We start from the raw sequence: 24,621 nt of genomic DNA, 5'->3' as shown, positions 1-24,621 counted from the left end.
AGTTAACCATTTGGGTAATTATAAATGCCAGTATTACTGTATTTTATTGTTTGGTATGTAAACTACTTCTTACTTCCCAGGTGCTAAAATGTAAATTTGTAAAATGTAATAATAAATCCAGGTTTTTGGACATACAATATACAAAGATATAAGTGGTAACAGGTACAAAAAATGGTGGTGGCGGGACAGAGTGGTACAGGAAAAGTATATGTACATGCTATTGAAGTTAAGTTGGTACCAAATCAAATATAATTGTTATATATTTAGGATGTTAAATTTAAACCTCATGGTAACAAGGACAATAGTTGAAAAATATATCCAGTTAGCAATGAAAAGTCACTTAATATGGTACAACACACATACACACAAAAATATTTATAAAAGTAGGCTTTAATGGAAGTGAGGGACAAAAAAGAAATAAGACTTACAAAGGCTAAACAGCAAAATGACAAAAGAAAGTCTGTATTATCAGTAGTGACTTTAAATGTAAATGGATTAAACTCTCCAGGCAAAAGGCAGAGATTGGAAGAATGGACAAGAAAAAAGAACTACCCATCTGTATGATGTCTGCAAGAGACTTACCTTAAACTCAAAGATACAAGTAGGTTAAGGGTGAAAGGATGGAAGAAAATATACCATGCAAGTAGTAACCAAAAGACAATGGGGTGGCTTATTAGTATAACAGATTAAATAGAATTTAAGTTAAAAAAAAAAAAAAAAAACAGTTACAAGGACAAAGATAGCAATGGACAATGCAACAGGAAGATGTAACAATTATAAATATACATGCACATAACAGCAGGTCCCCCTAATATATGAAGCAAATACTGAGATTTGAAGGGAGAAGTTTGTAGTTCTACATTAATAATAGGAGAATTTAACCCACCATTCTCAATAATGGGTAGAAAATCTATTCAGAAGATCAATAAGGACTTGAATGATACACTAAACCAACTAGACCTAACAGACATATATAGAACAGTGCAACCACCACAAACAGAATACACATTCTTTTTGAGTACCCATGACCATTCTCCAGTGCAGACCATAGGGGTTGGTCATGAAACAAGTCTTAATCAATTAAAAAAGATTGAAATCACATAATGTATACTCTCCGACCACAACAGAATGAAGCTACAAATCAATAACAGAAGGAGACACCGAAAATTCACAAATATGTGGAAATTAAACAACATACTCTTAAACAACAGTAGGTTGAGGAGGAAATCAGAAGTGAAATTAGGAAATATTTTTATGTGAATTAAAATGAAAACACAACATAGCAAAACTGATGGGATGCAGTGAAGGCAGAGCTGAGAAACAAGCCTAATTTAAAAATGGGCAACAGGTATCTTTCCAAAGAAGATATACAAATGGCTAGGAAGCACATGCAGAGATGCTCAACATCATTAGCCATCAGGGAAATGCTAATCAAAACCACAGTGAGATACATTTCACACTCATTAAGATGGCTGCTATAAAAAAAAAAAAAAAGGAAAATAACAAATGTTGGAGATGTGGAGAAACAGGAACACTCATACGTCACTAGTGGGAATGTAAAATGGTATAGCTGCTGTGGAAGACAGTTTGGCAATTCCTCAGAACCTAAGTATAGAACTACCAAAAATAACCTGGCAATCCCACTACTACGTATTTGCCTTAAAGAATTGAAAGCAGGGACTTGAACAGATACTTGTACATTGATGTTCATAGTGGCACTATTCACAATTGCTAAAAGATAAAAGCAACCCAAGTGTCCATCAACCAAAGAATGAATAAATAAAATGTGGTATATGCATACATACAATGGAATACTATTCAGCCATAAAAAAGAATGAAGTCCTGATACATGTGACATGGATGAACCTTGAAGACATAATCGTTAGTGAAATAAGCCAGACACAAAAGGACAAATATTGTATGATATCACTGTTTTGAAACAATTAGAAGGGAATGGGAAGTTAAGGCTTAAAATGTACAGGGTTCCTATTTGGAATGATGGACTTGTTTTGGTATTGGATGGTGGTAATGGTTGCATAACATTATGGGTGCAATTAACAGCACTGAAATATATATATAACCCTGTATTTTATGCATGATTATTCAGCAAACCTACAAATTCTCTAATAAAAAATAATCCAAGAGGGGGATGGTAGATACCAATAAATTGGTATTATTATTGCAGAACATTCTCCGTAAGGTAAATTCATCAAAGAGATTGATGATCAAAGATAATTAACACTTTTAAAGTACATAGCATTAAGAATCTGTTCCCCAGAAATGTTATTTTGATTTATATTTTTTCCTCAACCTCATCAACTCTGGTTTTTGTTTTTTATTTTAATTTTTGTCAATTTGGGGATAGTGAAAAATATTTCAATCTTTTTCATAATTTCCATTTCCTAATTAGTTATATATCTTTTAATATGTTTATCAGCCTTTTAAATTGTCCTCTGTTGTGAATTGATGTTTTATATATTTTATCTAATCTTTTTTGAGTGCTCTATTTTCTTCAAAGAAAAAAATGGTTTTATATGGCAGATATGAATTCTTCCTTGTTGTATGAATATCAACTACTATTCCTGATTTGTTATGATTAATTCAACTTTGTTTAGGATTTTTTACTGTTCTTTTCTTTTTTCATGACATTTCCATTTTAAAACATACTTACAATCTTTGTCATTATGGATTTTAGTTTAAGAGACATTGTTAGAAAGTTATTTTTCCACAAGATGGCAAAAAAAATTCAGCCATGTTTTCCTTTTATATTTTCATGATTTCTTTTTAAACTTTATAATCTTTGTTACTGCACATTTTATTTAAATTCATACAGTAAAGATATAAATTTTTTACCCATCTGGCTAACCAGTTGTTCCAATATCATGTAACAAATCTCTCTTTTTCTCACTCCTTTAATAAATCATTATTTTTATTTATTAACTCTATTTATTTATATTCTATGTAGGCATCTCCTTAATATATTGAGTTCCTTTCTGATATTATAACAGCACTGTATTGTTTTAATTATTGTAGCTTTATATTATATTTTAATCATTGGTAGCCAATATCTCTCTCATGCTTTTTTATTAACTTAAAATTGCTATGACCTATATTTATTTTTTTATTTTTTTATTTTTTTTATTAAATTCAGTTTTATTGAAATACATTCACACACCATACAATCATCCATGATATACAATCCACTGTCCACAGTATGATAACATAGTTATGCGTTCATCACCACAGTCTATATCTGAACATTTTCCTTACATCAGAAAGAACCAGAACAAGAATAAAAAATAAAAGTGAAAAAAAACACCCAAATCATTCCCCCATCCCACCCCATTTGTCCTTTAGTTTTTATCCCCATTCCTCCACTCATCCATACACTAGATAAAGGGGGTGTGATCCACAAGGTCTTCACAATCACACTGACCTATATTTATTAAATATTTTTCTCTGAATACTGAAAACCAAGGAAAATTGGAGCTAGTAGAAACTCTGCTATTTAATAGTTCATAGCCAGATATCTATACATAGCTAATGCAAATACAAACATATACACACACACATACGCACACACCTTTGCTAATTCAGCATATTTCATAATTCAGTACTTCTCTAATAGAAATGGCTACCACTTTTTGAATGTTTAAACATGCTCAGTACTGTGTTAACTGCTTTATGCATGGTTTATCACATAACCCTTAGAAAAATGTGGTCAGTGTTCTTACCCATCTCTTTACTCTGAGGAAATTGGGGTTCTTGATGGCTTAACATGTCACACATGGAGCCTGTTGAACCCCAAAGGCTATGCTTTCCCACAGGACTTCACTGCCTCCTCTGTGCTCTCCAGGCCCAGTGGAGGCTGAGGCAATTATTCAGAGAAGGTAGTTTCAGAACAAAATCTTACATGTGTGGAGGGGAGGATGAATGCAAATAATCCTGTTTCTGAAATCTCTGAACTCAGAGCACCATTGAATTCCTAAATATTTCATTACATTTTGCTTATTTCACTGTAGCCTTACATCAGTTTGAAACATCAATAGCTTTCAGCACTGCATATGAAGCCAAATAAACTATCTGTGTCTCTTATCTCCTCAGTATTTTCTCCAAGAGGGAAATATAATAAATGATCTAAAAACAATACATTTATGATCCCAAACAATAAAAATGAAAGATCATCAAGACAGTCATAAAAATTAAGTGCAGACATCCAACCCGTGCATCATTCTGACTTTAAAGGATGTGTTTTATGTGAACGTATCTCAATAAAAATGAATTTAAAAAAAAAAAAGGATGTGTTTTAACCTGCCTTACGTGAGTCCTCACTCTCTAAGTCCCTATATGCCCTAATGGTTATCAAATGGGTGGCTGTTTATTTTGCAAGGGAGGGCCAACCCTGTAGACTGGGTTGTTGAAGTATTTTAAATAAACATTCTTTGTAAAGTCTAAAATAGTGCATTTACCATGACTTGCATAAAGGGCTCATTTACATTTACGTGGAAAAAAATAAATAGAACAAAGGATCATTTAAAACTGGTCTTTGCTCAAGTTCATCTCCAAGTTCAAGCTCCTGATACTCCTTTTCAAACCAGGTGCTCTGCGGTTAGTGTATAAATTGAGGTGGGCCTGCTAAACTGCAGTCAGATTACATAGGATTTCCAGAATGGGCTGGGAATCTCTTTGGATACTAAGTAGCCCCAAGGTGGGGTTTGTTTATACTTCTCATTGGTCATACCATACAACCTAATGCAAACAATCCTGGTGCCTCTGAAAGATAATCATTTGTAGAACCAAGCTGTGTGATCTCATCCTGTGAAGCCCTTGAATTGGAGAGCAAACGTTGCCCTACTCCTTTGAGTAGGTGCCTGTGCTTCTCAGCCATATGTCAGTGAGTGACACTGATATTAACAAGTCCACAAAATCAGCCTTTTTTAGGGCACTGAAATCCTCCCAGGGACAGAATACCCGTGTGCGAAAACATTCTTTTAAACAGGAGATGCTTTTGCCTGCATATGTAAAAAAGAAGGAAACACAAAGTGGATTTTCTTCCTGAGCTCTACCTATGGCAGTGACAGACTTTTCATTTTCATTCTTCCTCTACTGAATAACATTCAGCCTTTTTAAATAAGTTGTGAGAATTACTCTGTCTTCCAAACTACCTTGACTATGTAACATTTTCTAAGTCATTCTTTCACAGGAAGATCAAGAAAATCTCATAAATGTCATGACAATGTATTTTAAAATACCGTATCTCATCACAATATATAAGAGCATAACAAAGAGAATCTAGATGGGTGAGATTTACAAATATTTGGAAATACAAAGAATTATCATCAACTTTTTGAGAGCACTCTCTTGAGCTCAGTCTAACGAACAGTAACGCAACTAGTTGAAAAGTAACAAATTCAGATAAGGGGTTATTTTGCTTTCACATTATCACACAATTACCTCAGCTGAATAATTAATTCCAGTGTTATGTAGGAACTGACAAAGGCTGAGGTGACCAGAAGGGAAGAGGACTGGGATGCACTGTTCAAGTCTTTCCTTTAAAGAAACCAAGAAACAACTTTTTATTTTGAGATAATCTTAGATTTACAGCAAAGTTGCAAAATAGTACAGGGAGTTCACATATACTGTTGGTTACCCAGGTTCCCCTGTTAATATCTTGCATTTACCATAGTACAATTAAAACTTAGTTAAGAAATTAGCATTGGTGCAATAGAAGTACTAAAAAACAGACATTATTAGAATTTCACACATTTTCCCACTATTGCCCTTTTCCTGGAACAGGATCCAATCCAGGATCCTACATTGCATTTAGTTGTCATGTCTCCTTGGTCTCTTCCATCTGTTATAGTTCCTTAGTCTTTTCTTGTCTTTCATGACCTTGAGACTTTTGAAACGTACTGATCAAGTACTTTGTAGAATGTCCTTCAATTATTGTTTGTCTGATGTGTTCATAATTAGGTTAAGCTTGTGTGTGAGGCTGAGATGTCTCATTGCTGCTGGTGTTAGCTCTAACCACTTGATCATTCTACTGTGTATTACTATTTTCTCCCTTGTAATGAGTAAGTTATCTTGAGGGGATACTTTGAGACTATGCCAATTTTTCACCCACTAATTTTAATAGTCCTCAGGGGATCAGGACTGCAACAATTATGACTGTTGTGTTTGCCTTCCTTTTCCATAATTGTGCTGCACTGGCATGCTAACCTTCATAGCATGTTAAATAAGACCTGAGTACCGAAGTACAAATTTTCTTGTCAGACTATGATAGGTAAAGTAGATAATTATAAATGCTTATTAAAAACTGTTGGTTGGATATTATAGTCCAAGCCTATGTTCAACAGGTTGTAGTTCATCTGCCATACAGCCAGTTGACTAAACTGCCAACAAATATATTTATAATTAAAATATAACCTTTCTTTCTCCCAATCTCTACTCTAGAAACTGGGAAAGCTAAAATTTTCAACTTGGTTAAATGTTTGGATTGTGAGTTTTCAATTTTCCTTTTTAAATTCATATTGTGGGAGGTAGGGCAAGATGGCGGCATAAGGAGGTGTGGAATTTAGTTTGTCCCCTAGAACAACTAGCAAATCACCAGGAACAACTAGTAAATAATCTGGAACAAATGTTAGGGGGACTTCTGTGACCAGAAACATGGTACACCAGTCTGGAATGGGTGGAATGTCTGAGATCGCAGCATAGAACTATAAGTAAAGCTCCTCAAACTTCCCCACCTGCACGGCAGGCTGATTTGGAACGTGTGGGAAAAACAAGCAGTCCCTGCCAGGAGCATGGGAATGTAGTTCAACCACAAGCTCCAACTGCAGATTTAATTAACAAATTTGGACTAATGAATACAAGCTGTTAACACAGATAAACCCAAAGCAAGCAGGAAAGGAACCTGGAGGTTTCTCCCAGCACAGAGGATGTAGGGATGATGGAAAAAAAGTACGAAATAAAAACAGAGGCTTTTGGAGTCGGCTGAGCTCAGAATACTGGGAAAGGGCTCAGAATACAAGAAAAGGGGCACACACAACTGGGTACCAACTCTGGTTCCTGCCTGGTGAACTGGGGGTCTGGGGACTGGCTCTGAAAAAGAGACTTCTTTCTTTTTCCCGTTTTTTTTCTCTCATTCTAAGTAGCTCATTAGAGAAAGCCTCAGGCATTTTCAATTGTCAGCACTGACCCAGGCAAGGTTAGAGATGAGATAGTCAGAGAGTCAAAGGAAAAACTCAAGTGTAGAAGATAATTCCCTTAAGGTATTATTTTCCCTAAGAAAAGGATAGGCAGGGACGAACTCAAGTGGTGGCCCTCCCTCAGAGAACTCAGACCTCAGGGCTGGGGGTGGGTGTGTGTGTAGGGGAACAGAAACAGTATACGCTTGGCTTCTGATTCCCTTGGCCCCTGGCAGGGACAGGGTCCATGAAAATTAAAGGCACCACCCCTCTTTATGCTGGTGGGGAGCTGCAGACTGACAAGTGCCACCTGCTGGGCAGATAGGAAAAGCAGTGTCTAGAGGCCTCACAGTAAAGTGTGACAACTTGCTGTGTCTTACCCTCAGGGAAACCGGATACAGATTACACCCTCCTGAGACCAGGGCCCATCTGGTCTGGGAAAATCTGATTGGGGTAATCAAGGAAACCAGATGCCAAGACAACAAAAAATTATGAATCACACTAGGAAAAATGAAGATATGGCCCAGTCAAAGGAACAAACTTACACTTCAAATGAGATACAGGAGTTGAAACAACTAATTAAAGATCTTCAAACAAATATGCTACATCAATTCAGAAGTCAAATCAATGAATAGAGGGAAAACATGGCAAAAGAGATGAAGGATCTAAAGAAGACACTGGGGGAACATAAGGAAGAACTTGAAAGTCTGAATAAAAAATTGGCAGAACTTATGGGAATAAAAGGCACAATACAAGAGATGAAAAACACAATGGAGGCATACAAAGGCAGATTTGAAGAGACAGAAGAAAACATTGATGAACCGGAGGATGGCATTCCTGGCAACATAGGGCATGAACCTGGACCCAGCATCATGAGATTGAGCAAGTCTTCTTTACCAAAAGGGGGAAGAGAAATGAAACAAAATAAAGTTTTAGTGGCTGAGAGATTTCAAATGGGGTAGAGAGGCCATTCTGGAGGTTATTCTTATGCATTTTATAGATATTCCTTTTTAGTTTTTAGGGTATTAGTATGGCTAGAAGGAAATACCTGAGACTATTCAACTGCAACCCAGTAGCCTTGACTCTTGAAGACGATCGTATAACTGCAGAGCATATACAGAGTGACCGTGTGATTGTGAAAATCTTGAGGCTTACACTCCCTTTATCCATTGTATGGACAGATGAGTAGAAAAAAAGGAAGGCAAAAAGGAAATGAATAATTGGGGTGTAAAAAGAGTATGAGATATTTTGGGTGTTCCTTTTTACTTTTACTTTTATTCTTATTTTTATTTTTATTTTTTGGACTAATGAGTATGTTCAAAAAATTGACTGTGGTGATAAATGCACAACTATAAGATGATACTATGAACAATTAATCGTACACTTTGGATGATTGTATGATATGTGACTATATCTCAATAAACTGACATAAAAAATTCTTATTGTATCAGGTGATGCCTGGATTATGACAACATTTTTTTTGTTTGTTTTTGTTTTTGTTTTTTATCTTCATTTTATTGAGATATATTCACATACCATGCAGTCATACAAAACAAATCATACTTTCGATTGTTTATAGTACCATTACATAGTTGTACATTCATCACCTAAATCAATCCCTGACACCTTCATTAGCACACACACAAAAATAACAAGAATAATAATTAGAGTGAAAAAGAGCAATTGAAGTAAAAAAGAACACTGGGTACCTTTGTCTGTTTGTTTCCTTCCCCTATTTTTCTACTCATCCATCCATAAACTAGACAAAGTGGAGTGTGGTCCTTATGGCTTTCCCAATCCCATTATCACCCCTCATAAGCTACATTTTTATACAACTGTCTTCGAGATTCATGGGTTCTGGGTTGTAGTTTGATAGTTTCAGGTATCCACCACCAGCTACCCCAATTCTTTAGAACCTAAAAAGGGTTGTCTAAAGTGTGCGTAAGAGTGCCCACCAGAGTGACCTCTCGGCTCCTTTTGGAATCTCTCTGCCACTGAAGCTTATTTCATTTCCTTTCACATCTCCCTTTTGGTCAAGAAGATGTTCTCCGTCCCAAGATGCCGGGTCTACATTCCTCCCCGGGAGTCATATTCCATGTTGCCAGGGTGATTCACTCCCCTGGGTGTCTGATCCCACGTAGGGGGGAGGGCAGTGATTTCACCTTTCAAGTTGGCTTAGCCAGAGAGAGAGGGCCACATCTGAGCAACAAAGAGGCATTGGGGAGGAGGCTCTTAGGCACAACCATAGGGAGGCCTAGCCTCTCCTTTGCAGCAACCGTCTTCCCAAGGGTAAAACCTATGGTAGAGGGCTCAACCCATCAAACCACCAGTCCCCTATGTCTGTGGTCATGTTAGCAACCATGGAGGTGGGGTAGGCCAATACCCCTGCATTCTCCACAGGCTCCTCAAGGGGGCACTACATCTTTATTTTCCTTGTTTTTCTTTTCTTTTTTTTTAACTTGCCCTTCTTTTTTAAATCAACTGTATGAAAAAAAAAGTTAAAAAGAAAAAAAACATACAATAAAAGAATATTTCAAAGAGACCGTAACAAGGGAGTAAGAAAAACACAACTAACCTAAGATAACTGCTTAACTTCCAACATGTTCCTACTTTACCCCAAGAAACTTACCTAATATAGCAACATTTCTGTGAACTTCTTCCTACTATATCCATCAGAAATTAACAGACCATAGTCATTCCTGGGCATCCCCAGAACGTTAAATAGCTTATCTGTTCTTCTTGGATTATTGTTCCCCCTTCCTTAATTGCTCTCTATTGCTAGTTCCCCTACATTCTACATTATAAACCATTTGTTTTACATTTTTCAAAGTTCACATTAGTGGTAGCATATAATATTTCTCTTTTTGTGCCTGGCTTATTTCGCTCAGCATTATGTCTTCAAGGTTCATCCATGTTGTCATATGTTTCACCAGATTGTTCCTTCTTACTGCCGTGTAGTATTCCATCGTGTGTATATACCACATTTTATTTATCCACTCATCTGTTGAAGGACATCTGGGTTGTTTCCATCTCTTGGCAATTGTGAATAATGCTGCTATGAACATTGGCGTGCAGATATCTGTTCGTGTCACTACTTTCCGATCTTCCGGGTATATACCAAGAAGTGCAATCACTGGATCGAATGGTAACTCTATATCTAGTTTTCTAAGGAACTGCCAGACTGACTTTCAGAGTGGCTGAACCATTATACAGTCCCACCAACAATGAATAAGAGTTCCAATTTCTCCACATCCCCTCCAGCATTTGTAGTTTCCTGTTTGTTTAATGGCAGCCATTCTAACCGGTGTTAGATGGTATCTCCTTGTGGTCTTAATTTGCATCTCTCTAATAGCTAGTGAAGCTGAACATTTTTTCATGTGTTTCTTGGCCATTTGTATTTCCTCTTCAGAGAACTGTCTTTTCATATCTTTTGCCCATTTTATACTTGGGCTGTCTGCACTATTGTCATTGAGTTGTAGGATTTCTTTATATATGCAAGATATCAGTCTTTGTCAGATACATGGTTTCGAAAAATTTTTTCCCATTGAGTTGGCTGCCTCTTTACCTTTTTGAGAAATTCCTTTGAGGTGCAGAAACTTCTAAGCTTGAGGAGTTCCCATTTATCTATTTTCTCTTTTGTTGCTTGTGCTTTGGGTGTAAAGTCTAGGAAGTGGCCGCTTAATACAAAGTCTTGAAGATGTTTTCCTACATTATCTTCTAGGAGTTTTATGGTACTTTCTTTTATATTGAGATCTTTGGTCCATTTTGAGTTAATTTTTGTGTAGTGGGTGAGGTGGGGGTCCTCTATCATTCTTTTGGATATGAATATCCAACTCTCCCAGCCCCATTTCTTGAAAAGGCCATTATGACTCAGTTCAGTGACTTTGGGGGCCTTATCAAAGATCAGTCGGCCATAGATCTGAGGGTCTATCTCTGAATTCTCAATTCGATTCCAATGATCTATATGTCTATCTTTGTGCCAGTACCATGCTGTTTTGGCAACTGTGGCTTTATAATAAGCTTCAAAGTCAAGGAGTGTAAGTCCTCCCACTTCGTTTTTCTTTTTTAGAGTGTCTTTAGCAATTCGAGGCATCTTCCCTTTCCAAATAAATTTGATAACTAGCTTTTCCAAGTCTGCAAAGTAGGTTGTTGGAATTTTGATTGGGATTGCATTGAATCTGTAGATGAGTTTGGGTAGAATTGACATCTTAATGACATTTAGCCTTCCTATCCATGAACATGGAATATTTTTCCATCTTTTAAGGTCCCCTTCTATTTCTTTTAGTAGAGTTATGTAGTTTTCTTTGTATAGGTCTTTTACATCTTTGGTTAAGTTTATTCCTAGGTACTTGATTTTTTAGTTGCTATTGAAAATGGTATCTTTTTCTTGAGTGTCTCTTCAGTTTCTTCATTTCTAGCATATAGAAACATTACTGACTTATGTGCATTAATCTTGTATCCCGCTACTTTCCTAAATTTGTTTATTAGTTCTAGTAGCTGTATCGTCGATTTCTCAGGGTTTTCTAGATATAAGACCATATCATCTGCAAACAATGACAGTTTTACTTCTTCTTTTCCAATTTGGATGACTTTTATTTCTTTGTCTTGCCGGATTGCCCTGGCTAGCACTTCCAGCACAATGTTGAATAACAGTGGTGACAGCTGGCATCCTTGTCTTGTTCCTGATCTTAGAGGGAAGGCTTTCAGTCTCTCACCATTGAGTACTATGCTGGCTGTGGGTTTTTCATATATGCTCTTTATCATGTTGAGGAAGTTTCCTTCAATTCCTACCTTTTGAAGTGTTTTTATCAAAAAGGGATGTTGGATTTTGTCAAATGCTTTTTCAGCATCTATTGAGATGATCAATTGATTTTTCCCTTTTGACTTGTTAATGTGTCGTAATACATTGATTGATTTTCTTATGTTGAATCATCCTTGCATGCCTGGAATGAACCCCACTTGGTCATGGTGTATGATTTTTTTAATGTGTCTTTGGATTCGATTTGCAAGTATTTTGTTGAGGATTTTTGCATCTATATTCATTAGGGAGATTGGCCGGTAGTTTTCCTTTTTTGTAGCATCTTTGCCTGGTTTTGGTATTAGATTGATGTTAGCTTCATAAAATGAGTTAGGTAGTGTTCCATTTTCTTCAATGTTTTGAAAGAGTTTGAGTAAGATTGGTGTCAGTTCTTTCTGGAAAGTTTGGTAGAATTCTCCTGTGAAGCTATCTGGCCCTGGGCATTTATTTGTGGGAAGATTTTTGATGACTGATTGGATCTCTTTGCTTGTGATGGGTTGGTTGAGGTCTTCTATTTCTTCTCTGGTCAGTCTAGGTTGTTCATATGTTTCCAGGAAATTGTCCATTTCTTCTACATTATCCAGTTTGTTGCCATACAGTTGTTCATAATATCCTCTTATAATTTTTCTAATTTCTTCAGGATCTGCAGTTATGTCACCTTTTTCATTCATTATTTTGTTTATATGGGTCTTCTCTCTTTTTGATTTTGTCAGTCTAGCTAGGGGCTTGTCAATCTTGTTGATCTTCTCAAAGAACCAACTTTTGGTGATATTTATCCTCTCTATTGTTTTTTTGATCTCTATGTCATTTATTTCTGCTTTAATCCTTGTTATTTCTTTTCTTCTACTTGGTTTAAGATTGGTTTGCTGTTCATTTTCTAGCTTCTTCAGTTGATCCATTAGTTCTTTGATTTTGGCTCTTTCTTCCTTTTTAATATATGCGTTTAGCGCTATAAATTTCCCCCTTAGCACTGCTTTTGCTGCATCCCATAGGTTTTGGTATGTTGTGTTCTCATTTTCATTCGTCTCTATATATTTAGCAATTTCTCTTGCTATTTCTTCTTTAACCCACTGATTGTTTAGGAGTGTGTTGTTTAACCTCCAGGTATTTGTGAATTTTCTAAGTCTCTGATGGTTATTGACTTCTAATTGTATTCCATTGTGGTCAGAGAATGTGCTTTGAATAATTTCAATCTTTTCAAATTTATTGAGGCTTGTTTTATGTCCCAGCATATGATCTATTCTGGAGAAAGTTCCGTGAGCACTAGAAAAGTATGTGTATCCTGGTGATTTGGGATGTAATGTCCTGTATATGTCTGTTAAATCTAATTCATTTATCAGATTGTTTAGGTTTTCAATTTCCTTATTGGTCTTCTGTCTGGTTGATCTATCTATAGGAGAGAGTGATGTGTTGAAGTCTCCCACAATTATTGTGGAAACATCAATTGCTTCCTTTAGTTTTGCCAGTGTTTCTCTCATGTATTTTGTGGCACCTTGATTGGGTGCATAGACATTTACGATTGTTATTTCTTCTTGCTGAATTGCCCCTTTTATTAGTATGTGGTGGCCGTCTTTGTCTCTCAAAACATCCCTGCATTTGAAGTCTATTTTATCTGAGATTAATATTGCTACACCTGCTTTCTTTTGGTTGTAGCTTGCATGAAATATTTTTTTCCATCCTTTCACTTTCAGTTTCTTTGTGTCCCTGTGTCTAAGATGAGTCTCTTGTATGCAACATATTGATGGTTCATTTTTTTTTATCCATTCTGCAAATCTATATCTTTTAATTGGGGAGTTTAATCCATTTACATTCAACGTTATAACCGTGAAGGCATTTCTTGAATCAGCCATCTTATCCTTTGGTTTATGTTTCTCATATTTTTCCCCTCTGTCTATTAATATCCTTTATTGTACCCATACCGAATCTCTTTAGTACTGAACCTTTCTCCAAGTCTCTCTGTCCTTTCTTTGTTTCTCTGTCTGTAGGGCTCCCTTGAGTATCTCCAGTAGGGCAGGTCTCTTGTTAGCAAATTCTCTCAGCATTTGTTTGTCTGTGAAAAATTTAAGCTCTCCCTCAAATTTGAAGGAGAGCTTTGCTGGATAAAGTATTCTTGGCTGGAAATTTTTCTCACTCAGAATTTTAAATATATCATGCCACTGCCTTCTCGCCTCCATGCTGGCTGCTGAGTAGTCACTACTTAGTCTTATGCTGTTTCCTTTGTATGTGGTGAATTGCTTTTCTCTTGCTGCTTTCAGAACTTGCTCCTTCTCTTCTGTGTTTGATAGAGTGATCAGTATATGTCTCGGAGTGGGTTTATTTGGATTTATTCTATTTGGAGTTCGCTGAGCATTTATGATTTGTGTATTTATGTTGTTTAGAAGATTTGGGAAGTTTTCCCCAACAATTTCTTTGAATACTCTTCCTAGACCTTTACCCTTTTCTTCCCCTTCTGGGACACCAATCAGTCTTATATTCGGATGTTTCATATTATCTATCATATCCCTGAGGTCCATTTCGATTTTTTCAATTTTTTTCCCCATTCTTTCTTTTATGCTTTCATTTTCCATTCTGTCATCTTCCAGGTCACTGATTCACTGTTCAACTTCCTCTAGTCTTGTACTATGAGTGTCCAGAATCTTTTTAATTTGGTCAACAGTTTCTTTAATTTCCATAAGATCATCCATTTTTTTATTAGTCTTGCAATGTCTTCTTTATGCTCTTCTAGGGTCTTCTTGATTTCCTTTATCTCCCGTACTATGGTCTCATTGTTCATCTTTAGTTCTTTGAGTAGCTGCTCTAGGTGCTGTGTCTCTTCTGATCTTTTGATTTGGGTGCTTGGGCTTGGGTTATCCATATCGTCTGGTTTTTTCATATGCTTTATAATTTTCTGTTTTTGGCCTCGTGGCATTTGCTGAACTTGATAGGGTTCTTTTAGGATTTGTAAACCAATTGAAGTCCTTATCTGTAATTTATCAGATCTACAGCTTCGTGGGGTACACTTTCTCTAACTAACCAGCAGGTGGCGTCCACGAGCCACCTGTTCTCCACAAGCCAGTTCTCCCCTGCTTAGCCTTTTTGGTGAGTGGGGGAGTGAGTCTTGTGGGGTCCAATTGGTGTGCCAAGCTTGCGTGTGTAGTTGGTGTTGCCTGCCCTGTATATGGGGCATGTTTCTGGGCAGTCAGGGAGGGGGGGTGGCCCTAACAATCAAATCTCCCTGGTGATCCTAGAGTTTTAAAGCTGCTGCAATAGTCTAATCCTTCAGTTCAGTCCTGCCACAGTTTGTCTCTGCCACTGACCCACAAGTCCTTGGTATTGGTGTATGGCTCCTGAGACTTGCAAGTGGGCCCCTCTTCCAGGCTGTGCACCCCAGGTCCTCTGTTGAGGGATGACTGTGCTATGTCACAGGTGAGTGCCGTCCCCCCAGGGCAGTTCTGGGCTGCTGGGCTCTGTAGGGAGGCTCCCAGTCTGCTGAAATGATGGCTGAATGGGGCTTTGTTAATTCACACCGCTCCACATTCCCAACTCTGGGACAATCAGCTGAGGTTGCACGGAAGGCTAATGTCCACACCCAGTTTTGTGGTGTGTGCCTGTTATTTGAAGCACTTCGGTCACACTGGGTTGTCTGGGGCAGTTCTGGGCTATGGGGCTGGCGATGGGCAGGAGTGTTTCCTGTCCACCAGGATGGTGGCTGTGAGCGGACACCCCCCTTTTCTTGGGAAGTTGTGGTGTTTAGTGAATTTTCTCAGCCACTGGATTATTGCATTTTGTCTCAGAGCTCTCTTAGTTCTGCTCTTGACTTGACCTGCCCAAATTGCAAGTCTTTGAAGCTTTCTGTATTGGGCTTCTTAGAGTAATTGTTTTAGAAAAAGAAAAAAGGATTAAAAAAAAAAAAAAAAAAAAGGGCCCTCCTCAGAGATCTAATGGGTTATTGAAATGCTAAGAGACAAAGCAACCAGGGCCATTAAGGAAAGGTCCACAGGGCAGAGAGATCAGCTTTTCTTCGGGATTTGCATATGCGCCTCAGGGCCTGAGCTCTGCCCTTCCCCTTTCTATGTTCACCAGAACTCCAAAAATCCTCCGCTTTTATTTTGGAGTTTTTCGTGTTGTTTTTTTTCTATGCCTGTCTCCTCTCTGCTGGGCTGGCTGCTCTCAGATTCTCTGGTGTCTGGTCTCAGTCTATCTATGGTTGGAGTTTGGATCAGTAGAATGAGTTTCCGATAAGGGCTGCCACTGCAGTTCTCCCTTCTCTTTCCCGGAGCTGACAGCCCCTCCTCCCACGGGACTGAGCCTAGCAGGGAGGGGAGCGGGTCCCCTGGCCGCAAAAACTTACAGATTTCGCTGATCTCAGCAGTTCCACGTTTTCATGAGTGTTGTATGAAGTATGCCCAAAGTCAGATTGCTCTGTGGTGTCCAGTCCATGCAGTTCCTGGCTTTCTATCTACTTTCCTGGAGGAGTAACTAAAACATACAGCTCACCAGTCTGCCATCTTGCCCCCTCCAGACTGTGTTCTAAGAGATAAATTTTGTAAGATAAGCCCAAGTAATCTGCAGCTCATACTAAAGAGTGCAGAAGTGGAGGAGACGAAACCTAAGGAGAATTAGAAACTGGCCCCTTTGTGGACTCCACTCTGAAGTCCAGAGAATCCTTGATCAAGTTCTCTCAGAAGTCCACATGTAAATGAAAGCCAAATTGCTACATTCATGCTAATTAAGCTCTTCTCAAGAATTCAAATTGTTCTTATTTAAGATTTTTTAGAAATTCTTAATAATTGCCAATCATTTTGCCTCTCATCTTTGTCTTCAAGTCATCTTAAAAGAGATTACCTCTTGTGAAATGCATTGGCACTCATATCTGAAAATATGTGATATAAACATCTGGCCAGTGTTTATGCAGAGAGGTGAAAAAAAAGTAATTTGGATGCAATTCTGGAAAGATCTTGCAAAGTGTCTCCCTGTGTTGAAGTTCCCAAAGAGATGATTCTCTTCCCTGCCCCTAACCTTTCAGATAGAGAACTCATGAAAGAAAATCAAATGTCTTTTTAAATGAGCTCACCATTATCCTTCATATTTTTCATTAAGATTTTGGTTCTGGCAGAATTACAAGAAAAGTCACACAACCCATCTACACGTATATATAGAAAATCCCCTCTCCACTTTGAAGATGAAGGGAAATGTGGTCCTTTTTATTGAGTTTAATGATCAGGCACTGCTTAATCTCTCCTTGAAGGGCTTTGGAAGAGGCTGCCTAGTAGCTGCCGGGAGGAAAATGTTTGGTTTTGCTGGTTTCAGGGCTGGGCAGCTTATATTACTGCTGATTGGAAAATCTGTTCTTTCTTCCTTTCATGTACCTCTGCATCAATAGTAATATGCAACTAATAAAGTAAATAGCACAAGACAGAATGCAGATTAAGACAAGTTCCAGAGAAGCTTTACAACTAATTTATCCTAATTAAAAGTTGCTCATTTCCACCACATGTAAAAATGCCAGTAATGAAAACAAATGCGTATGTTGCATGGATGCCAAACTATTGTTTCACATGAGTTTCCTTTGATCAATGAATCTATAGAATTTTATTTTAATTTTTTAATTTTTTTTGTCATTGACAGTGTCACTTTGTCACCCTACAATTGTATGATGGTTCATAACATCCCTTATGGGTTATATAAATTTCTAACTATGTTTTTATCTTTCCTCTCAATGGTTTCCTATTTATTATTATCCCCTTGGATGAAAAACAAACAAATGAAAAACAGAGGGTCTGATGGAATATAAAAGGAAATAAGCAAATTACTCAAATTTGCTGGTTTTTTGCCTTGGAGGAAGTTGCTGAAAGATCTACAATGGGAAGTTTACATTTTAGTCTGACTTTTAATTATTAATGCTATCATTTTTCTTCTGGTTCTCCTTTATTTCTATATCTTTCCAGACCTAGTCCACTTCTATCAGGGTTTTGTATTTTAAATTTGGAAAGAAACATGATTTATCTTTATGGGCTCTTCATTTTCGTAGTTAAGAAAAAATATATATGCAAACACACACACAGACACACATCTGTGTAATTTTTTCCTAGTTACAAAAGGCCAGCCACATTTTAAAAATCTTTTGTTAAATTTCTTTTATTATTGCACATGGACTATATCTGTATTGATGTTTTATCTTGATCTTATTTTAGGCCACATAACAAATTTCTAATTTGTTCCAATAGATCTGACCATTTCCAGTTAGTTCTCTCACAGATTCCAGGCAGATAATTAAATCATACAAGAGCAATAAAAATTGGGACTTCTCTTTTCATTCAAAGTTCTATGAATTGCTTGTTTCTAATAATATTGCATTGACTAGAACCTTCACAGAAATTCTAATTCACAGTGGGGACAGAGGGTGTGGCAGATTTTGAGATGTCCCACCTGGTAGCAAGAACCCTAATTTGGGGCAATGATGTGTTTGCTCATGTAACAGACCATGATTGGCTTCAGCCAATTGGGACACTCCTATCCCTCACTTTTCCACTCTGATTCACTGTTAGGAATTACCACGAGACCCAATCCTAGCACAAGTTTGTAAGTGTCTGGGGAAAAGCTTTTGATTTTCTGTTAGTAGAGGACTGCTTCCCTCTTTCCCATTCTTACCTCAGTGGATAACCACATAATAACTGGAGCAACCAGCTTAATACCAATGGAATTATAGAGGAATCTGTCCTGATGTGGTTGTGCTACTCACAACATGCCTTTTTGTGCTTCTTGTTCTATGAGGATAAGTAAATCCTTATGTTTTCAGATACTGTTGTTGGTTTTGTTTCTTACAACCTAAAACATTTCAGTGGATACAGTTCACTTTCTCATCACTTTTTCTAGTGTTGTAATGTTAATTGTGGTACTCTCTATTGAAAGAGAGATACCTTATCTTGTTAAAGGAAAGTCCTGTTGTTTTGGAAAAGTATAACATGGCCATGAAGCATCAGGGTAGAATAATTTACTTAAATTTGCCATGAGCAATGAATCCCATATGCTTTAGTAGAATATTTAGGCATTTCAATCTGGTCTTTTAAAAGTGTTATAGAGCTAAGACTTGCTTTATCAATCAGCAACCTATGTCTAATTAAGATAATTTTGCTTCTAGGACCTGGTTAAGTTCTCCTAGGAGATAAATCTTGCTTTCAAACACAGTCAATCTTCAGCTTACACTAAAATGTGCAGGGGTAGAGGAGATGAAATAGAAGAAAAATGAGAATCTGACCCTCTTTGGGATCCAATCTGAAGTTGAGAGAAGCTTTGATCAAATTCTTTCAGGTTACATATATATGGGAGCCAGATTGTTACATCTATACTAATTAAAACTTGACAACCTTTTCCATTTTTATATGGTCTACAAATAATGATCATAATTTCAATGAATGTCTAAGTCTTTCACCCTCAACCATCTACTCCAACCATCTGCTTAAGTGGTTTTTGGTGGGAAATTATTGTGGTCATGTAAGATCCTGTAATTTTTTTTAGGATATCCACACCTACATAGTGCTCAATACCAGGAGTATTGAGCCATAAGTCTCGTTCTAGCTTTACTTCTAATGAACTTGTGATCTTGGTCAAGCCATTTTGTCTACCTGGGTTTGAGATGCCTCACTGGCAAAAAGACTGGAAAGTCACTGCATTTTAAAAGCCCCTCCAATTCCCTTGTTTCGTGATTATCTTCTACTGTCATGTTATCGGAGTCAGAAGAGATCTGTGTAATAATCTGACTCTCATCTACTGGTTAGAGACTTGAATTGATTTTTCAATATCTCTGCCAAGTTGCTGTTCAGCTTCTGCTTGAAAACTTGCAGGAACCAAGAAATTATTACCTCCTGGTGCAACTCATTCCGTTTTCTAACTATTCTAGTTGGTACAAAGACTTTTCCTTATGCTGAGATGAACTTGTCTGTCAAATAACTCCCAACTATTGGCCTTAGTTTTGTGTAAATTCTCAGCAGACAGGATAGAGCTTTATAATGAGTGACGGTTTTAAAGTCAAAGTGTTCTGGATCTTGGGTTCTATGACATCTTATTTTTGGAAACTTGCAAAAATTACTTAACATCTCTGAGCCTGGGTATCCTCACTAGTAAAACGAGGATAACGACACTTACTGCATAAGATTATTATGAAGGTTCAATGTAAGAAAGTATATTAAATAGATATTACATGATTTAGAACACAAAACTGTTTATTATTCCTCTTTTCTCCTCTTTGGTGCTTTATTTTAGCCTTTAGTATTCAATGCTTGAAGATAAATATCAGCTTTCTCTCAAGTTATTTTTTTCTTCAGTCTATTTCCCCAGTATAGGGGAAAGGCCTCAATGAAGGGCCTTTCTCCATCTATACCCTTCACTCTCTAACCTGTAGTCTCCTTCCCTCTGCTCTGGACCAATGGTATATGAGCAAACATGATGTAAGTAGAGGCTTGAAAAAGGTGCATATTCCTTCTTGTCTAACCTAATTCATTCTTGTACCTATACTTGGTCATGAGGACACATTGAGCTAATTTGCTAGAACAATGTAAGAAACTGGCCTGACTGAATCAGTGGCATGTTACCTTCTGTCTCCTTCCATCCGGTTATGCCGCTTGCTGCACTGAGACCATCCCCCCTGCGGCCCGCTCTGGGTCTGCTCCTCCAGGTTGGACTGCGAGGGCTCCACCGACTGCCAGGCGCCCTGGGTGGCTGCAGAGCCTTTGTCCACATTCTGAATTTATCCAAGGGCTCTTCGTTCTACATTTCTGTCCAACTGACACATTCTACTCTGATTCCTCTTATTCATTGCTTCTTTACATAGCGCTGCTTCTTTGCAAAAGAAGGAAAAAGCAGTATTTAAATTTTTCATTCTTCTTAACTTATTCCCATTAATGAACATACTTTCTGGCATTTTCAATCCGAGATACAAACATTACTGGGTGAGTGGCACAGAGAACCAACTAGCAAGAGCTGTACCACCGCAGCCATCGAGAAGAGCCGCGAGCAGGCAGCACAAAGCTCCAGGACCAGCGCTGGCCATGGGATGGGACATGAAAGTACAAATACACTAAAACACCCCCCGAGTCCTGTACAATACATACCACCTTGTCAAAGTATCCCCTATTTTTACTCTTCTTAATGGGTGTTCCAATATCTATCTGTGAATACAGAAACCATGTTGTTCAATTTTTATGATATAGAGAAAAGAAACAAAAGCTGGAAATATTTCCTCCAAAAAAGATTTTCTCTATATACAATTATTCTAACATGACATCTGATATTCTGACTGCAAGGCCCAAAAAGGGAGTAAAACCAAAGTGGCCTACGATGAAATGTCCTCACCACACCAAGGAAGTAATGGCATCACTGCTCTTATATATGCTTCACAAATATGTCAAATTCCCATCAAGGAACGGCAGGCATCCCATTGGTACGTGTGGCTGTGTGTATTTCAGTACACCAGGCAAAGCCAAATTCTCTGGGGAAAGGACTCGCTTAACATACATTTCAGAATGTTGATAACCTTTCAAGCCAGACAGAGTGGAACTCAAAATATTGGTAATACTTTATTCCCTAAGCTGAGTAGTCAGACAGGGCTATTTTTTTTTTTTTTTTTTTTTTTTTTACATAACAAATCGTACTTTCGATTGTTTACAGTACCATTACATAGTTGTACATTCATCACCTAAATCAATCCCTGACACCTTCATTAGCACACACACAAAAATAACAAGAATAATAATTAGAGTGAAAAAGAGCAATTGAAGTAAAAAAGAACACTGGGTACCTTTGTCTGTTTGTTTCCTTCCCCTATTTTTCTACTCATCCATCCATAAACTAGACAAAGTGGAGTGTGGTCCTTATGGCTTTCCCAATCCCATTGTCACCCCTCATAAGCTACATTTTTATACAACTGTCTTCGAGATTCATGGGTTCTGGGGTGTAGTTTGATAGTTTCAGGTATCCACCACCAGCTACCCCAATTCTTTAGAACCTAAAAAGGGTTGTCTAAAGTGTGCATAAGAGTGCCCACCAGAGTGACCTCTCGGCTCCTTTTGGAATCTCTCTGCCACTGAAGCTTATTTCATTTCCTTTCACATCCTCCTTTTGGTCAAGAAGATGTTCTCCGTCCCACGATGCCAGGTCTACATTCCTCCCCGGGAGTCATATTCCACGTTGCCAGGGAGATTCACTCCCCTGGGTCAGACAGGGCTATTTTAACACTCCTCTTCATACCTTACAAATGTTAAAATACACTTTTGCATAAAATGCTATAATAACAAGGGAAAAAGAGATGACTGACAGGGGGATAGCGGGAGCAATCTTTCTGAGCTCCTGAAAAGCTTAGGTAAGCTTTTGTGGGATAACTTCCTATTTTGTCAGATAACTTAAAAGATAAACTTGTTTTTCCAAGGAGGAAAGGATTGAGAGTCAACTTTCAAGGTTAGCAGAGTTTGCCTTCAGCAGTTTCTTTATTTCTAAAACTTTCTGAACCACCTTATGGCTTCTTGCTCCCAACTCAATCCTTGGCCCTGCTGCAGACTGTATTACTGATCAATTATTCACCACTCCTAAAGCTTTTAGCAGATTTCAGACTCCTGCCTCACTCACAAAGTATAAAATAAGAAAAAACAAAAACCAACCAACAAACAAAAACATCAAACTATTAAAAGCTTTGAGTAACCTGAAGATCACAGAAAGTTGACCTAACTCTATCGTGTTTCTGCTCACTGAGTTTACAATGAAGAAAAGGCAACCCCCAAATGCAAAACTAAGTAGAATCAGGATGTTCAACACTTAGGAAAACATTCAAAGTGAGATGACTGGGGGCACTGGGAGGGAAGACGGATCACTAACCTATAACACACCCCAAAGAAAACTTCACACGTTCACAAGCCACCTCCTTCCCCCTCCTCCCCACTGGCCCAGACGTTAGGGGCAGCGCTCTAGGGAACACACCACCTCCCCGGTTATATCTTACCTCCTACTTTAATCCAAACCTGCTCCAGAAGGGCTTTGTTTCTACTACCCAAAGTCTGCTTGGTGGATTCAATTTCTTGCTGATAACAGAAAGAAAAGGCCCTAGGCAATCCAATGTCCTAATGCTTGGCAGCCTCAAGAACAGAACATGAATTACTAAAACTCTGGAAAACATGAAGCAACAGCAATTCTATCAGCTGGGGCATAATCTCCCCCGAGCCGCACAAATAAAATTCGCTTTCACAGAAGCCACAGCAAAACTATGAGGAGGCAAATTAAAGAGCCCAGGGTGCCCAGAACTGTAAAATCATCCCCCAAAACGTAAGTAGTCTCACATTCTAAGTCATGAAGTTCAATGGAAGAAACAGAATCCTGAGGACTAACTAAAATGACAACTACCATTCACTTAATACCAAAGAGGGGGCGCCCCAAATCTTTTTCCCTACCTGTGCCTGTGAAAGATTAGAGTTGTCACCCGTGGAGCAAGCACAGATAGTGAATAGTAGGTATGTGAATTGCAAAGCGGTCGTGGAGGCAGCAGTTTTGTTTTTCACTAACGTTGTGCATTTGTTTTGTTGCTGGTGAAGAGAAACATTCATTAATTCAGACGGGTGGCGAATAAGGGTCACCAAACTGCCGAGACAAAAGAAAACCCAGGAGCACGTGAAAGACACGTGCCAACACGTTCCCGAGCCGTCTCCCTCCCTCGCCATCCTAATAACTTCGGGAAAACTCTGGGGGCTCAACTCAGCTCGGACGGCCAGGAGCCCGCCCTCCTATCAATTACTCGCATGAAGGTGGGCTCACCGCCCTCCTCACGTCCCTCGGGCCCTGTCGGGGGCCCCCGCACCCCACTTGTTGAGCGCCACGCACGCCTCGGGGGCTCGGGGCCGCGAGGCGGCTCGGCCGGCATGCTGTTGAAGCGGTCCTCCAGGCGGACGCGCACCGCAGACTTGGCCCGGGCCTCGGACGCGCCGTCACCCGCCGCGCTCTCCTTGCCCGCGCCCTCGGCCTTTTGGGCCGCGCAGCGCCCGCCGCCGCGCCTCCGCCCGCCCCGCCGCCCGCCGTCTTCTCGGCCGCGCTGGCCACAGCCACCTGCAGGCTGGCCTCGCTCAGCAGCATCATGCGCAGCTCCTGGAAGTCGATGTGGCCCAGGCACGCGTTGGAGCCCGCGAAGCCGCCGTCCGCGGCCAGCGCGGGCGGGCACAGCACCGGGTAGACGGGCGCCGCGCCCGCCGCCAGCCCCGCCGCGCCCGCGCCGCCCGCACCTGGGGCCGCGCCACCCGGCCCCGCGAAGAAGGCCGAGTTGAGGCGCGTCTCGAGCTCGCCGTCGGAAGCCTGCGCCTCCATGTGCGAGTAGAGGATGTGCTGCAGTTGCGTGTACTCGATCTCCGTCATTTCCACCAGGTTCAGGTCCGTCGTGGTGAAGCTCAGCCCCGGCTCGCCGCCCGCCGCCTCCCCGCCGCCCCCGGACCCCGCGCCCTCCGCGCCGGGCCCCGCCGCCGCCGCCGGGACCGCGGCCGCCGACGGCTCCCGCGGCGCGGGGCCCGACATGCTGGCGGCGCGGCGGCCTCCGCGGGAGCCTTGTCAGGCGCGCGCCCCGCGCCGAAAACGGGGAGCGGCGCGCGGGGCGGCAGGCCGGGACGCGGCAGGGTCGAGGCGGGCGGC

At 39.5% G+C, this 24,621-nt stretch overlaps 1 pseudogene; it reads right to left on the bottom strand.

Annotated features, from left to right (window-relative positions):
* Positions 1 to 20,551: 20,551 nt before the first annotated feature.
* On the bottom strand, positions 20,552 to 24,414 carry LOC119515244 (annotated as a pseudogene).
* Between the last annotated feature and the right edge of the window lie 207 nt (positions 24,415 to 24,621).

Source organism: Choloepus didactylus, chromosome 19 (genome assembly GCF_015220235.1).
Source record: "Choloepus didactylus isolate mChoDid1 chromosome 19, mChoDid1.pri, whole genome shotgun sequence".
NCBI lineage: Eukaryota > Metazoa > Chordata > Mammalia > Pilosa > Megalonychidae > Choloepus > Choloepus didactylus.
This window is presented reverse-complemented; position numbering and strand designations above follow the sequence as displayed.